General features: G+C 36.8%; 1 long non-coding RNA gene across 1 annotated transcript in view; it reads right to left on the bottom strand.

Annotated features, from left to right (window-relative positions):
• The window catches only part of LOC129643426 (uncharacterized), a 176018-nt gene extending 162731 nt beyond the window's left edge, over nt 1-13287 (bottom strand). The window contains exon 1 of the long non-coding RNA XR_008710306.1: nt 13208-13287. This is a non-coding gene — a long non-coding RNA (uncharacterized LOC129643426). The remainder of the gene's footprint in view (nt 1-13207) is intronic.
• Between the last annotated feature and the right edge of the window lie 307 nt (nt 13288-13594).

Raw genomic sequence — 13594 nt, 5'->3', positions numbered from 1 at the left:
CTTTTTGAAACCACTCATGTGATAAAAATCAGTTCATTTCTAAGCATATCAGGATATGGTCAAGTAGTTTAAAACCCTCAGAAAGTTCACATTTCTTCTTTACTCTTTCGATCTGATTTGGAGATTAATGCTTAGCTGTGCGTCTGGTGTTGCAAAGGGAAATGCTGTCAAGTTACATTGTTTGCTGTCATTTAACCCAACATTTCAGGTTGGCATTTTGCACAGCTATAACTTCAAAGCTGATATTTCACAAAAATCGTAAAAAAATAGATGTCTTCTCCATTATATACATTTTGTAAAGGTTAAGTGCATAGAGTCTCACTTTTACGGTAATTCTTGAATTGATAACAAAGTTACTCCCTTTTTTAAGAGATGTCAACCATAATACATGGTTCATTAAAAAATGACCCTCTGTCTTTTTTGCTCTTAACATCTTTTTTTAGCATTTTAAATAAAAACCAATGGCACCTGGAAAATTTATTGTCATGATTTTTCTATGTAACAGTCAAGCACCATAATTCAAGTCTTACCCCACCTAAAATGATTTTTCTATAAACATTAAACCACTTACTGAGGTTTAGATATGCATGCTCATGAATGTCTACCTTTGACCAACCACAAAAGATGACTTAGTGTAAAGTACACAGTGCTAGTCACCTCCCATAATGTGAAAATCAGATGCTAGCTAATTGCTTATAATTCAGATGACACTGGAATATATTACATTTATTTTGTAAAATGCTATAAAATGCAATGTTGTAAACCTATATAGATAATATATAGATTTACTGTGAAGATTTCTATTCCTAAATCACAAGTTGGAAGTATTTTAAATTACACAGAAAATCCACACACACACTGGTTTAAATAAATGACTGAGTACTTTGAAGCTCAACCTTAATAAATAAATAACATGTTGACTTCAACATTGCTTAGTATATTCTAGTTCTGTGACAGACTTTGTCCTGTTGAGGTCCTGGAAATGAACATGAATGAATGTATTTACTAAAGCATGTTGATATTAAAAGCTCTAAATGAAGCTCTTTAAATTTTTTCTGTAAATGACATTGAAATAAAATCCTCTTTTGAACATTGCACCTATGTGTTTGTATAAGTTTGCTATATGTCTTTCTCTCTTTGATCACTGATTGACCCAGTTGCGGTCATTTAGATTTGTGCCACTGTGGAACAGGGTAGATGACAGTAGTGATGCTTTGCAGACTATTATTACCTAAATACTATTGCAGGCTAATGTAAATTTAGATTGGTGTAACACAGTTTTTAATTAGTGAAAATATCAGTGTAAACTACATTTCCTTACATGTCAGCATAAGAAAGTAAGCTGACATCTACCAACTAATTAGCTTATTATTTATCCTTCTCAAGACTTGCATTTACTTCCTCAAAATATTTGATACTTTAAGCAGTCACTTATTTTTCTGTATCAGGAAATGTGGGAAGTTTCTGAGCAAAAGTGACATGATTACTTCCTAAAATACTTTTATTTTTGAAAATGTTGACTGACTTTGAATAGGTATCTTTTCTGTGACCTGAACAAATAGCTATGCTATGATCTACCCTTTTGACTTTTATTGCACCCAGGCATGTCCTCCTCTACTCAAAACTGCAGCTTTCCTCCCCAAAATTCAAGAGCAAGGTGAAAGCTAACTTTTTCTATACTCTACTCTCTTAAGCAAGGTATTTGCATGATTAAATGGAATTCTGAAAAAAATGATAAAAATACACTATTTTTAATCTCTAAAAATATTGGAAGTCTTTATTTTCATTTATCATTATGCTCAGGTGGAAACTATTAGTAATGATTTCACATATACTTTTCAAATGGACACTATACAGTAGAAATAAACTGTCAATTATATCAGCCACTGTGTGGTCCATGAGAACTCTGGCTATTTGTTTGACTGAGTTTGAAGCAGTTCTGATAAACATTTCCTAACCAAAAAGCTGGAATTTTGCTTTTTTCCACTTAAATGACTTTCACACCAAGTCTCATCTTATACCAATAACCGAAGAGGGATTTTATATCTTATTTTTAAACTTAAGTTAAACTGTGACAATTTTAAATACTTAATTTTATCCTTTCTTTTCATAAACTCATTAATAGTAATAAACACTATATGATGATTAGTATTTTTACAGGAAATAAACTCCAGTATAATGACTCCAAAAAACACTGATCCTCCAAGCAAAGGCTCATGTTTGAAATATGCATGCTTATGAAAAATAATTTCTAAAAATCTACAGAAAAGTGTGAAATTTCCTCAGATAAACTGGTTCAGAATCAAATCAGTCACTGAATCTTTTCTGCACAAACGTTGCAGCTCTTTGAAAAGAATGAAACTCAGAAAATTCTTTGGACAGGATAAACTAGATTAATTTACAGATTTCATAATAGAAATCTGTCATTTTAAGCTTCTGTTATAGTCTCTATTTACCTATCATTTTCCTAAGTAAAATTGGAAATAGGCTTATTTTCCTCAGCCAGAGGAATGATCAGGGGTTCTAAATGTATATTGTTTTTGTGTATGGATAATGAGCAATACAGACCCAATTCTCATCACTTATTCTACACTAGCAAAAAATGGGCAAAGAACCAGTACACCAACTACAGGCTCTGAAAAAAAAAAAAAAAAAAAAGAAAGAAAAATTATACTAATCATGATTTCTAATTTAGTTGTTTTGGGGATTGAAACAGGTAATATCAGATGTAATAAATATTTACATTGGCCAATTGAAAGTATTTCCCAGCATATGTTATCTTACCTCTTCCTCAAGTAAAGTTTATGAAATTCAAGTTGAAAAAATGATTAAAGTAAAAAAAAAAAATGATTAAAGTATAAAATACATGTCTCATTTTTAGTTGTAACAACAAAAAGGATTTACTTTAATTTGTAGGCATTAAAATAGTGTCTTTGGATCATACACAATGGTATAGAAAATGTTCACAGCATACTGTTAAAGAGGTAAAGAATGTAAACTTTATAGATATTGACAATTTGGTGCGTATGAATACACTGTACTTTGTGACAGCACTGCAATTCCCTTACAGTATTAGTATTTTTAAACTTTCTACCTATTTTGTACTTCGGCTTAGAGCTATTTGGGAATTAGGCTGAAACAAAATAAAGAACTTAGTTATAAGAAAGAAAGCAGTAAAGTGAGAAATATGAGCAGTGATCATTAGTAGAATGTGACAAGGGGGGAACTATGACACATTTCTGCAACTTTTGAACAGTTCCTTACAGAGATCAGTGATTCTAAGCAAACGTGAGATAAAAACTGAAAATTCTACATTTACTCAGTTTGAGGGATTACATAATATTAGTTACATATTATTCAAATAGTGACCCCGTGAAAGCTGGGGAAACTAGACTCATGTGCATTGCATGAAAATCATGAAGCAGTTTTGTCTGGCACCAGATAGCCCAAAAGCAAACTGCTTGAAACACTTTATCCATTATCTCATTATAGTAATCTAATTTATAAAAGCTAGAATGTTATATTATTTCAGTTCATGTCCTCCATTTATTTTCTAGTTACTGAACAACAAGACTTTTTGTCCCTAAATCATGAGCAATAACTATTCAACTTCAGATTTTCCCTGATTTTACTTGTCATTTTTTAAAATAAAACAATAATCATAGAGCAGACATTATCTAATCTTGGCCTCTATTTTATATATCTAAAGCAAGGCTTATATGAAAATACATTGATTTTTTTGATGTCCAGTTTGAAACACATCAGAAGTAGAACAAATCTCACACATACACACACACAAACACAGGAAAAACTCCAGGAAATTGACAGAATTATACAACCAAAGATGCAAGAAAGAATGCCACATAATTGGGTAGGACTTCTTCCCACCCACCACCCCCCCCAAAAAAAAAAAAAAAAGCATCAGAAAGGGACTGGTGACCCTAGGAAGAATATGTAAAGAGCCTAGGCAAGCCCTCACCCTGGGAAGTTCCCCTGACTACTACAACGTCCACCGGGACAGACAGAGAGCCTGGAGGAGTCTGGACTTCCCACTAGAGGAGTGGGCATGTGTTGGCTTGCTAGAAATCAGGGTAGAGAAAGATAGGCACTGACAGCTACCACTTTGCCATACTTCCTAGCAAAAACTCATGTTGGGCAGGGCTGCTAGTATGCCCAGTGGCTAAGCATTGAAACTCAGGCTCTGGGAGAAGATTTGGTGTTGGTGTAACTGCGTGCAGAAAGCCAGGATGGCATTGATTGTGATTTAGTTTAAAACTCGGAACCCATTGTCAGCTTGTGAACAGTGGGGGTGGGTCCCATAGTGGGTGGGTCCCTTTGTTGGTATGCTCACCAGGTGGTATTGTGGAATCACAGGTTTCCAGCAGATAGCCTCTGGGGAGGAATATGCAGTGGCTCCTTTCCTAGCAGGAGCTCTCTGCTTCCCACCTCACACCCCAACTTGGAGTAGGATCAGGGGCAAACAGTTCCTTTGAAGTCACAATGGCAGCCCAGGTCCCAGACAGTAGCACAACCACTTTGTTTCCAGCAGTCACAGTGCTCTAGCTGCAGTCCCCAACCTAGCATTAGGTCTGAGATGAACACAACAAAGAAAGGGACACAATCTCGGGCTGCTGATAGGAAGAACTGTGGATGCCTACAAGGGCAGTGCATAGGTTCCCTGTGACTACACAGGCCTCACTTGCTCCCATGCTCACTTCCTTTGATACAGAATATGCACTTAAAGACATATTTATTGAACTGGACCCTTAAGACTTCTAATCCAACAATTGGGGAGGAGACTCCACCCCCAAAACGGCTGTGACAGCCATGGAGCAAAGAGGAGGCCCCATCCAAAATCTGGTACTGAAAGGTTGTTGTTGAATCACGCAAAGACGCCGGGATTCTTGGCCCCTGGAGGAGAAGAATTCAATCTGGGGCCAGAGACGAGGCTTGATCGCTCAGAACTTTTGTGTAATAAAGTTTTATCAAAGTATAAAAGAGATAAAGAAAGCTTCTGACATAGGCATCAGAAGGGGGCAGAAAGAGCACCCCCCTGCTAGTCTTCAGCTGAATGTTATATAGTCACTAGCAGTCTGTTAATGAAAGAAAGGAATGTCTTAAAACGCAGAATGGCACCAGGCCCCTCACCCATAAGATGCATTTTGGGATAATCTTGGCACTAAATGGTTTATCCTGGGCCATAAAATGATTAACTTGAATCTTGAAGAAGAGCAGACCACCATACAAATAGTTTCATTTACATAGATTAGAGGAACAATATCTGAGTATAACATACTGGTTTGTCAAGTAGGTTCTGAGCCAAGAGGGGGAACCGACTTGAAGACAGAGTTTGGGGTAAATGCATAGTACATTAGCATAGCTTAAGGCAAACATTTCCATAAGAAAAAGGCATTGGTTATCTCTAGGTTTGAGAATAGTTAACTTCAGGTGAAACCAGGTGTCATTATGGCAACATAGTATTTTAAGAGAAACCTCCTATTAAATTTGTATAGAGAAGGAAAAAATATCGCTTAGTTTGTTTCCTCCTGCCTCTTAAGAGAGATAAAAATGTCTGATACTTGCAGGCTATTTCCTCCGTTTGGAGACCCCTGGCCTTTCTGCCTATTACCTTCTCAGTACAGGCTCTGGATACCAGAACCTGGACACCAATCACACTCTTCATTAAGGACACACTGAGTAAAAACATGATTGGCATCCATACCAAGAATAGCCCTTCCACAAAAACACTACACTCACCCAGTCTGCATAAGGCCACTTCTCCCCTGCCCACCTCCCACAAATGCTGATGACTTCAGCCTATTCCCAAACAGTACTAGTCTGACACTCTGTATGTGAGTAAGTCACAAATACACAAAAATAAATTTGAATGAGGAGTTAAGAAAAAGAAAAAACTCCTTCCAGATCACAGTAGGAAGCTGTATCTCCTTAAGTCACAGAGACAGAGAAAGTTAAGTGAAATGAAAAAGCAGATAAGCTACTCCATTAAAAAGGAAGAATATCCTGAAAGAACAAATAAGAAAACAGAATGCAACAGTCTAGACCCTAAGTTCAAAAAAGAGGTAATGAAATGCTTAAGAAATTAAGATTATTAGAGAAATGCAAATCACTAAAATAGGAAGCTGGAAACTATAAAGAGGAATCAATGAAAAGTTAGACAACTCAGTTGCTGAGATAAAAACCAATGTAGAAGCAATGAGTAGCAGAGTAAATGACACAGAATGAATAAGTGGTCTGAAAGTTAGAATAATGAAAAACACCCAACCAGAACAGGAGATAGAAAGACTAAGGGAAAGAAAAGCAAAGTATGAGATCCATGGGATAATACAAAGCGTGCCAACCTATGCATAATATGTGTTCCAGAAGGAGAAGAGAGAAAGAAAGGGATTGAAAATGTATATGAAGTAATTATGGCTAAAAAATTCCCAAGCCTAAAGGAAACAGATGTCTAGGTTCAGGAAGCACAGAGTGTCCTAAACAAGATAACCTCAAAAAGACTCACACCAATATATGCTATAAGTAAAATGGCAAAAGATAAAGAGAGAGAGGATTCTAAAGGAAACAGGAGAAAACCAGATTCAGTTATTAAAAAAAAAAAAAAAAAAAACACACACCATAAGCCTATCAACTAACTTCTCTGCAGAAACTTTTCCAGTCAGAAGGAAGTGGCATGACACATTCAAAATTAAAATTTACCTTGATAGAAATTATTTCAGGTGACTTATTGACCATAACTCTATTAAACTCAAAATCAACCACAGGTGAAGAAAACAGAAAAAGAGAAAAATCATAGGAAATTACGTAAAATACTAGAAAATTAATGGGTCAAATTAAAGAGGAAATCATGTTAACTCAAGACAATTGATAATGATAATATAACCTAACAAAATCTATGCAGCAAAAGTAGTTCTAAAGGGAAATTAATGAAATAGCCATTAAGAAACAAGAAAAACTCCAAACAATCTAACCTACCCTGTAAAAGAATTCAGTTCAGTTCAGTCGCTCAGTCGTGTCCAACTCTTTGAGACCCCATGGACTGCAGCACGCCAGGCTTCCCTGTCCATCATCAACTCCTGGAGTTTACTCAAACTCATGTCCATTCAGTTGGTGATGCCATTCAACCATCTGATCCTCTGTCATCCCCTTCTCCTCCCACCTCCAATCTTTCCCAGCATCAGGGTCTTTTCAAATGATTCAGTTCTTCACATCAGGTGGCAAAAGTATTGGAGTTTCAGCTTCAACATCAGTCTTTCCAATGAATATTCAGGACTGATTTCCTTTAGGATGGACTGGTTGGATCTCCTTGCAGTCCCAGGGACTCTCAAGAGTTGTTTCCAACACCACAGTTCAAAAGCATCAATTCTTTGGTGCTCAGCTTTCTTCATAGTCCAGCTCTCACATCCATATATGACTACTGGAAAAACCATAGCTTTGACTAAATGTACCAATGCTGGCAAAGTAATGTCTCTGCTTTTTAATATGCTGTCTAGGTTGATCATGGCTTTTCTTCCAAGGAGCAAGTGTCTATTAATTTCATGGCTGCAATCACCATCTGCAGTGATTTTGGAGCCGCCCCAAAATAAAGTCTGTCACTGTTTCCATTGTTTTCCCATCTATTTTCTATGAAATGATGGGACCAATTGCCATGACCTTAGTTTTCTGAAGGTTGAGCTTTAAGCCAACTTTTTCATTCTCCTCTTTTAAGAGGCTCTTTAGTTCTTCTTTGCTTTCTGCCATAAGGGTGGTGTTATCTGCATATCTGAGGTTATTGATATTTCTCCTAGTAATCTTGATTCCAGCTTGTGCTTCTTCCAGTCCAGCATTTCTCATGATGTAATCTGCTTATAAGTTAAATAAACAGTGTGACAATATACAGCCTTGGTGCACTCCTTTCCCAATTAGGAATGAGTCTATTGTTCCATGTCTAGTTCTAACTGTTGCTTCTTGACCTGCATACAGATTTCTCAAGAGCAGGTCAGGTTGTCTGGTATTCACATCTCTTGAAGAATTTTCCACAGTTTGTTGTGACCCACACAGTCAAAGGCTTTGGCGTAGTCAATAAAGCAGAAGTAGATGTTTTTCTGAAACTCTATTGCTTTTTCAGTGAGCCAATGGATGTTTACAATTTGATCTCTGGTTCCTCTTTATTGTTTAAATCCAGCTTGAACATCTGGAAATTCACAGTTCATGTACTATTGAAGCCTGACTTGGAGAATTTTGAGCATTATGTTGCTAGCATGTGAATTGTAAAAGAATTAGAAAAGAAGAACAAATCCCAAAGTCAGCAGAAAGAAGGAAATAAAGATCAGAGAGAAAACAAAACTTCTGAACAGCAAAGGAAACCATAAACAAGAGGAAAAGACAATTCTCAGGATGGGAGAAAGTATTTGCAAATGAAGCAATTGTCAAAAGATTAATCTCCAAAACTTACAAAAAGCTCATACAGTTCAATATCAAGTAAACAAGCAACCCAATGAAAAATGAAAAAAATGAGCAGGAGACCTAAACAGAGACTTCTCCAATGATATACAGATACCCAATACTACATGAAAAGATGCTCAACATGACTAATTTTTGAGAAATGCAAATCAAAACTATGATGAGGTACTACCTCACATCAGTCAGAATGGCCATAATTAATAAGTCTACAAGTAATAAATTTTGGAGAGTGTGTGGATAAAAGGGAACCCTCTACACATATAAGGTTAATTAATCTACAACAAAAAAGGCAAGAATATACAATGCAGAAAAGACAATTTCTTCAATAAATAGCATTAGGAAAACAGGACAGCTTCATTGGAAAGAATAAAACTAGACCATTTTTTCATATCATATACAAAACAAGCAACCCCCCCCCACACACACACACACACACAGAATGGGTTAAGACTTAATTGTAAGTTCAGAAACCATGGATCTTCCAGAAGAAAACATAGGCTGTATGCTCTTTCACATCAATTTTAGTAATATGTTTGGTAATATCTCTTCAGGCAGGGACAACTAAAGCAAAAACAAACAAATGGGAGAAAAACAATCTAAAAAGTTTTTGTACTGTGAAGTAAACAATTGACAAAACAGAAAGGCTGTCTACTGAATGGGAGAAGATAGTTGTCAGCTATATGTCCCATAAGGGGTTGATATCCAAAATATATAAAACTCAAACAACTTAACATTTTTTAAAAATCCAATTTAAAAATGGACAGAGGAACTGAATAGGCATTACTCTGAAGACATGCATGTGGTCAGTAGGCACAGGAACAGATGTTTAACAACATCTGGTTCCTGGAGTCCAGGAACCAGATGTTTAATTCTTATCTTTAAGTCCTGATTGCCTCTAGTATCCTAAGCTCACTATTTCTTAGAAAGGGCTTCTACCTAATAATATCTCTAAAGTCCCTAATTTCTATAAGCTATAGTAGAATATGCTAACATTACAGCAATCCTTAAATGTTTAGCTTCTAACTATTTTAATTATTCCTAAGCCCTAAATTCAGCAAACTCCTTTTCCATAAACTTTTCTCACAAATGGGCTTCAGATAGCAATCCCTCCCATGGCCTCAAGCTGCGGCCTGTGTGCTCACCCTGGAGCACTTTTTTGCAAAAGTCCTGAACAAATGTCAGTGATTAACTCTATGAATTATTCTTTGAGCACAGCTGCAGAAGGCTTTATGCCTTCTCATGCTCCTCTCAAAAACAATAAGCACCTTAATATTCTCTTCAGTCAACTCAGCCGAGAAAAGGGAAAAACAAGTCAGAATCACAAAGCCTAACTCCTTCATTCCAGGTCCGTGCCTACGGAACAAAGGGAGGGGGTTAGGGCAGTGCCTCTATTTTGTCAGTAATGCCTAACACGGCTCCCGACATCTGGTCCCATCATTTCATGGGAAATAGATGGGGAAACAGTGGAAACAGTACCAGACTTTATTTTGGGGGGCTCCAAAATCACTGCAGATGGTGATTGCAGCCATGAAATTAAAGGACACTTACTCCTTGGAAGGAAAGTTATGACCAACTTAGATAGCATATTCAAAAGCAGAGACATTACTTTGCCAACAAAGTTCCATCTAGTCAAGGCTATGGTTTTCCCAGTGGTCATGTATGGATGTGAGAGTTGGACTGTGAAGAAAGCTGAGCACCGAAGAATTGATGCTTTTGAACTGTGGTGTTGGAGAAGACTCTTGAGAGCCCCTTGGACTGCAAGGAGATCCAACCAGTCCATTCTGAAGGACATCAGTCCTGAATATTCTTTGGAAGGACTGGTGCTAAAGCTGAAACTCCAGTACTTTGGCCACCTCATGCGAAGAGTTGACTCATTGGAAAAGACTCTGATGCTGGGAGGGATTGGGGACAGGAGGAGAAAGGGACCACAGAGGATGAGATGGCTGGATGGCATTACCGACTCAATGGACATGAGTTTGAGTAAACTCCAGGAGTTGGTGATGGACGGGGGGCCTGGCATGCTGCAATTCATGGGGTCGCAAACAGTTGGACACAACTGAGTGACTGAACTGAACTGATGTTATGTAATTTATAAATATATTAAATCACTATGTTGTACACCTGAAATCACTGTAGTATAATATTGCAAGTCAACTACCCTTCAGTTTAAAAACTTAAAAAAAAAGAATGAGATTACTCACAATTGCTCCTCCATCTAAATTGATGTTTATTGGTGCCTGGTGTAATTCTTTAGTGAAATTGTTACTCATTGACTCTGAAGATACATGGCAACAGGTTTATTGATTCTAGATTCATAAAAAATATATCTAAATATATGTTAAATACTTATACAAAATTACTAAAACACACCAAGCAAAAATTACATGTAGCAAAAAAAAAAAAAGAGAGAGAGAAAGAAAATTATAGAGTCAATACAGTAAATGCTATACTTCCCTATCTTCATTTTTATATTAGATTTTGGAAGATTAGTTCTCATTCAAATTTAATTCTTTGTTGTCTTACCAGATTTAGGTATTTTCTAAATCCTTTAATGGCTTTGACTATATTCTATGACTTCAAGCTAACACAAACATGTTTTAACTTGTTTCTTTTTAACTGTTGATTTAGTGAGCTGTTTCTTTAACTATCTTGTTTTATCTACATCAGATGAAAAAAAGCAGGACCGGGCTGTCAGGGTAACTGGATTTCAGACCTGCATCTGATACTAACTAATGTTATTATTCAGAGGTCTTAGATTGTTTTCACCTGAATAAAGGTTGCCAAACTAGATTTTATCTAGAGACGCTGGCATCTTTAACATTCTATAGTTAGGTTCTCCGTTATTTCTCCTTCATTCACACATCAGATTATAATCTTGCTCTAAGCAATAGAAGAAAATAGAAACTATAAGCAACTTCATTTTCTGTTAAATATTGAATTTGCTCTAAACAATAATGATATCTATCTTTTGGGAAAATGCCATCTTTTCTCTCATTAATGAGCACTCACTTTAGCTAAAGCTTTGTGTAATCTAACTCCTCAGACATGATGTCTTTGCTTTATTAATGATTAGAAACAGCTTCAGATAGAAATCTATGCAGATTTTGAATGGAAAACTATTCAAAATCATTAATCATTTACAAAAGAAATATTTTGTTAATAAATTTGCAAAGAGCAAATGATTATTATCAGCTAGTGTCAGGCAAATAAGAACATCTTAAAATGATGTTTTTTTCCCCACAATACATTTTTATCTAGTGCATTTTGAAATGGAAAGGCAATGCCATGTTTTAAAGATTAGTTGAAAGACTGAATTCCTTTTAAATCCAAATTAAAATCGTAATCTATTTTGGAAACTCTTGATCTGAATATTAAGTAAAGTATTATCTGAATATTAAGTATTAAGTAAAGAGTCTGACATGACTGAGCGACTGAACTGAACTGAACTGAAAGAAATATTACCTTGAAGAATTTGTTGGGATAACAAAATAAGAGAAAAATTATTTTATTTTTCCATGTTTCTATTGGAGATGATTGTGATAGGCTAGGAGGGCATGCTGATCATCTGTTGATAGAAGACTGCTGGCTTAGCTTTCTGGTTGTTGGCACCTGTCCTCACTACAGGTAGCCAGTTACAGGCTCACTTACCACAACTTTCAGAAAGGTGCTATCCATATTCCACTTCATTTCAACATGTTAATAAATTATCTGACACCTCCCGTACCTAATCTACAAACACACATGTGATAAAGTGAGTCCACCTGCTTGATTCAGGTTGCAATTGATATAATCTGAGTCATGAGAAAGGATGCAAGAGGCAGTGTTCTAAGAGAATCCATAGTCAACAGCAGAGGCAGGCCCCATGTGGGATTTATCTGAAGGGAATGGTGGAAAACCAAATTTAGGAAATAAAGACCTGCTATCTCATGCCAGAATAGTGAAGTGCAAGAAACTGAAATGTAACCAGAATGTCAGAGGATGTCTACAAGTGCCTAGGACCTTAGCTATACTTGGAAGGTAAAACAAGAATTATTTACAGACTGGGACACAGGGTCAGGAAAATGAAGATTAGGAGCAAGGGGAGAGAAAGAATGTTAATTTAAAAAAAAATAGAGTAAGGAAATATTGGGTTGCCCGAATCATTCCTTTGAACTTTTCTGTAACATCTTACAGAAAAACCTGAACAAACTTTTTGGACAGCCCAGTACATCACAGACACACAATATTAGATAATAATAAGTAAAACTTAAAGCAACAAAAGACTAAATAACATAGTACAGTATGGTTACAATATTAAGCAGCACAGCAGACAGGAAAGGCCTCACAGAGAAGGCAGTATTTATATTAAGACCCAAAAGAAGTGACAGACCCAGCCACAGCTTTGCCGTGTACCTGAGATGAGCGGACCAGGCAAAGACAATAGCAAATGCAAAAACTGAGGTAGAGTGTGTCCTGAGTAATGAAGGAAGAGTATGGAGGCCAGTGTGGCTGGGGCTAAATGAGCAAGGTAGAGAAAAGTAAGAGATGAGTTTACTCAGTCATCTTTTGGTATAGTTATGTTTGAATAATGCAGAAAAAACATTGGTGGGTTCTGAGCAGAAATATAGGCTAACAATATATTTGAAACGTGGTACTATTGGGCTGCACCCTTCAGGTCTGAAAGCTTTGTAGTTGTTCAGCTTCAAGACTGAAAAAAGAGCCCAGAGACAGTGACAGGCGCATCAGTGGTTTATGGACCCGGGCAACTTACTTATCTGAAGGAAAAGGTGCTGAAGTGAAGCTCTCATTGTATGCACAGCGGAGAGGCAGGAATCAGCAGCAATCCTCACTAATGGGGGAGGAAGCTACAATTTACAGAGGGAATTGACATCAGGTTGGCTCATCAATTACCAGGGAAACCACATACAAGCACATAGGGAGTATTGATGAAGCCCTATAATTGAGAGGATTATATGGTCATGTGAGTGAAGCAGGACCTAATGGAGCAGGGGCTGTACAGAGAGCAAGAGAACAGTCATCTACACCATACAAGTGCTCTAACTACTTGCTAAGAAGAGGCTTCATGGACCTGGCCAATGATTTAATCATGTCCCCACACCCCAGGTTACATATATTCCACTGTGGAGTTACAGTGTCC

Source organism: Bubalus kerabau, chromosome 2, assembly GCF_029407905.1.
Source record: "Bubalus kerabau isolate K-KA32 ecotype Philippines breed swamp buffalo chromosome 2, PCC_UOA_SB_1v2, whole genome shotgun sequence".
NCBI lineage: Eukaryota > Metazoa > Chordata > Mammalia > Artiodactyla > Bovidae > Bubalus > Bubalus kerabau.
The sequence above is the reverse complement of the archived record's forward strand: the minus strand, read 5'-3'. Positions and strand labels throughout refer to the sequence as shown.